The sequence below is a fragment of the Oryza sativa genome, chromosome 10 (assembly GCF_034140825.1).
Source record: "Oryza sativa Japonica Group chromosome 10, ASM3414082v1".
In the NCBI taxonomy this organism is placed as follows: Eukaryota; Viridiplantae; Streptophyta; class Magnoliopsida; order Poales; family Poaceae; genus Oryza; species Oryza sativa.
The window spans coordinates 12,337,295-12,341,816 of record NC_089044.1 but is presented as its reverse complement, the minus strand read 5'-3'; the positions used below and the strand labels follow the sequence as shown (position 1 = coordinate 12,341,816).

The 4,522-nt window shown below is 38.1% G+C and overlaps 1 long non-coding RNA gene across 1 annotated transcript; it reads left to right on the top strand.

The window, feature by feature from the left end:
• Window positions 1-220: 220 nt before the first annotated feature.
• On the top strand, window positions 221-1,949 carry LOC9266459 (uncharacterized). The gene is made up of 4 exons (XR_001540367.3): window positions 221-459; window positions 543-715; window positions 835-936; window positions 1,642-1,949. It is a non-coding gene; the product is annotated as an uncharacterized lncRNA (long non-coding RNA).
• The last annotated feature ends 2,573 nt before the right edge of the window (window positions 1,950-4,522 follow it).

The following is a 4,522-nucleotide window of genomic DNA, read 5'->3' as shown; positions in this document are numbered from 1 at the left end:
CGTGGCAACACAGCAGTAAACTAGGTTATAATATATATATATATATATATAATATTAAAACACAACCCCCCTCCCGCCGCACCCCCCCCCCCCACCCACCCCCCTCCCCTACTGCATCCCACCCCCATCCGTAGTATGTGTAATAGTAATTTTCTTACTACCCCACCAAACCTAAACTACCGGTAATCTATTTACTCACCTATTATGCAATATGTATATTAGGATGCAACGGACCATCCTACCCTATTTTTTTGGATCTAGAGTCCATCCACTCCCATGCCGGTTTTCCCGGATCGACCAAGAGCTCGAGGGAGAGGGCACGGGAGAAGGCTGGCGGTGGAAGTGTCCTCCAGCGGCGGGCGGTGGACGATGGGCGAAATTGGTCAACGACGGCTGAAATCGGTCGGAGGCGGCGATGGTCGCGGGTCGCCAACGTCCTTTGCGCCGAGCCATGGAGAGGTGAGGTGGTTCTGACTATTTTCCTCGCTCGATCTGGTGCTCCCTTCCCTACCCCGCCCATGAATCAGCGTCGACATCGACAGGATCTCTTGAGGAGGAGGGGGCGGTTGACGGCGGGATGCGGGGAGGAGCTTCCTGCTGCGTTGACCACACCCTGATTCCTCCCTCGAAGGATCTGGCACGGATCAGGCCTCCCATCGCTGCCTCCCTCCCACAGCGGTGGCGTCATGATCTGTGATGCACGATGATAATGAGGGTAAGCAGCTGAGTCCATGCAATTTTGAACTTTTTACTTTGCATCTTTGTTGTTTTACCGATTTGCTGCTGCAGTTCTGCTAATTTGCTCCTGTATTCTGATTCCTTCACATTCTGCAGTCTGCACTCGCGCCGGTCGGCAGCAGGCGCTGGAGACCCTGGCCACGCAAAGCAGGCATGGGGATGGCGGTCAGGATCGATGGATGGATGGATGTTCAATTCGTATGTGTTCCAATGAAAGTCAGGATGTTTTATTTGTTTTATTTTCTCTCCATGATCTATCTACTCAATCAATCTCTATAGGCAATAGCTGCTTGTTTTTCTTTGAGGAAGCATAGCTGCCATGTTTGATCAGTTAATTGCAGCTTATTTGCCGGCGCCAGATATGTGGTGATTGCTTGTGTTCGTTGATGCGCTGTATAACATACATGCATGTTCCATCGATCCATTGTAGATCAATTTGTAGTGAATGCTAGATCATTCTGAATTTATGATTATTCTTTTCATTAAGAACATTCGGTCCATTTTTATTCTTGAAATCGTTTTTCATCTGAAAAGATGGCAGGTTTTGTGTAGCTTATAACTTGTATGTTATTAATCAGAGATATCTGGATATTTTAGCCTGAAGCATCCCAATTACGTATTCTACATTTTTCAGCCAACTGCATTCTTAATTTTCTTTTTTGCACAATGTCATCGATTATAGATTGGGACTAGGCAAGCCCAGGAATTACTGTTAAGGAAACATAATGTGACCTCCATGCTTGTCTGAATAAAAAATGATCTGTTGGCTAAAAGTACGCATGAAGGAACCTAAACTGGTAGCTCAATTTTTTATGAAGCATTTTATTTCTTCTTCAGCGAATCATATCTCATTTAGAGTCATTTATGAGTGTAAATTATGTAATCGTTTTTGTCTATATCCAGGTGGCTGTGGGATGCCTCTCTAGATGTTCGTGGGTGATGGATATCTGCCGATGGGAGACCTAAGGATCTATAGTGTTTTGTCGGCTCAACATCGATATGTGGCACTAGCGCCGTCTTGTTTATTGGATTCGTGCATGTAATAGTAATTTAGTTACTAAGAGACATTGAGAACCATCAGTGATAGTAACTTGGTTACTAAGAGATTTTTTTGGCAATATCAATATGTTATGTTGAGATTGGTGTAATAGTAATTTATTTACTAAGAGAAATCTTATGATGATATCAATACGTTATTTTTAAGTAATTTATTTACCGCGAGAAGGTATGATAACCAATTAACTGTAGTATTATCTCAAGTAATATATATATATATATATATATATATATATATATATATATATATATATATATATATATATATATAGCGTAGAAAAGGTAGAGTCCTAGTTCTTTGAGAGAAATTGAATATATATCACCTTTATTTTTAAATGAATAACATTGTTGATTTTTGACATACATGACATTTCAACATTCATCTTATTCAAAATTTAGTACAAATTTGAATAAAGTTGTTATAAAATCAGCCCCGAAATCGTCATCAGTAGCTAAACACGGAAGAAACCTTATAGGAGATCCAAAATATTGATGACGACATAGTCTACATCTCCGGAGCAATGATTACGGGTGCTCCTCCCGGATCCAGTGTATTACAATATATCAGAGTTACAACGACCATCGGCTGACACTACTGGCAGCTACCTCTCACCTATGTTAAGTCGTCATGTAGTTACAACCGGTCCGTCCCTCTATTTAAGAGAGAGCTTAGGATCGAGTCCAGCTCTTACTCTATTCCTACACCTAGTACGATAACTCGAAGTCGTAATCTATAACCGACTTTGTATACATATTGGATACAAACTCTAACAAAAAAACTATAAGTCATATTTAAAGTAACTTTAAAGATGAAACAACAAGTCAACAAAATATTGATACTTCCAAGTGTTTATTAAATGATCAAACATTATGTCCAAATATCCATAACTTTATCTATATATTGAAAACAAGTAGTAAAATTTGGATGCTGCTTCCCCTGCACAGTATGTGTATATACTATTCAGTCTTCATAGTAGTATAGTGCATGTTATTAATTTACTGTTCTAAATAATTTAGTGTGCGCGTGGAGTAACTGATTGGAGTGTAAATATACAGAAAATTGTTAATACACATATGTCAGTGTCAGGTTAGTTGCTTACATGCTTTCACTCTTTTTTTCTTGTCACAAAATACTCCGTTGCTTTCAACTCTAGTTTTATATTTCGTTGTCTGCAGAAAGCCCTCTGCACTTTTTCCCTTGAGAAAAGGAAAAGTGCAAGACTCAAAACGAGCTATACACCAACTCTGCTGAGATGATAGTCTGACCTGTCATGCATTCTATAAATTGTGTAGTGGGATTTTCAAAATATAACTAATTGTGTTTAGTTTAAAGCTAGCTGTTTGAACGAAAAGATAGTTCATATTACAAGTTACTCCAAAATAAGAGAAACCAGATTAATTAGGCTTGCAACACGAGAACAGGAATTTTCTGATATACTAGATGTAAATGAAACTTTCCATTCATTAGTTAATAACCCAAGTGTGTTATCTAACAACTTGAAAAATACAGTTATTCTCCTCCCTCCGCCCCAAAGAAAAAAAGACGATCCCTTCTCTGAAAAAAAAAACTGCTCCTAAATCCTCCCCAAAACCCAACCTATATATCGTGAAAAAACCAGCACAAAAGAAACTGGAATATATTGATATCTCCGAATTCGGGCATATAACTGGTAATAGAAAAACTTCTCCTCATGTAGGCTTCCCTAGTTCCATTTATGTGATTCTTGCACGTGTATTCCTTCATGCATGGGTACCTGTTTTGCTTCCCATAAAAGATGGGCGAGTTCAAAGGAGCTGCTCAGCTGAGCAACTTGGCAGCACGCTAAACCGTCTATCCCTTCATTCTTGGTACCTTGTTGCTTTCCATAAAAGAAGGGCAAATTCGAAGGAGCTGCTCGGCTGAGCAACTTGGCAGCACGCTAAACCGTATATCCCTTCATTCTTGGGTACCCTTTTTGCTTCCCATAAAAGAAGGGCGAGTTCGAAGGAGCTGATCGGTTGAGCAACTTGGCAGCACGCTAAACCGTGTATCCCTTCATTCATTTATAAAACCAGATAAGAGATATGTGAATTTTATGAACAATGTTATTATCACTTTGTCGGATGACGAAATGACTAAAATAAAAGTTATAGATCTTGATGAGTTATACAACTTGGTTGTTGATAACTTTTTCAGTTAAAATCATTTAGTATTTGAAATTGTTGTTTAAAGTTGTCATATTTTCATATTTAAATTCAAACTATTTAAAAAATGTTATATAGAAAAATGACCAAAATAAAAGTTGTAAATCTTGATAGAGTAAAGTGCTGGCGGTCCTTAAACTTGTAGAGTCCCTAAACTCTCAAAATGCATATTTAGATCCCAGAACTTGTCAAAGTGTATCATCTAGGTCCCAAATTGACACATCCCCTCTAGGATCCTGTGTGGCACTGATGTGACAATGCCACATGGACGTGACTTTGTTGTTCATGACTTTTCCATTTGAAATCATTTAGTATTTGAAAATATTTTGAAGTTGTCATATTTTCAAATTCAAATTCAAACTGTTCAAAAAATGTTACGTGAAAAAATGACCAAAATAAAAGTTATAGATCTTGATGAGTTATACAACTTTGTTGTTGACAATTTTTCTATTTGAAATCATTTACTACCCGAAAAATTATTTAAATTTCTTATATTTTAAAATTTAAATTTTATATAGTTCAATCAAACCCGAATGGAGAAATG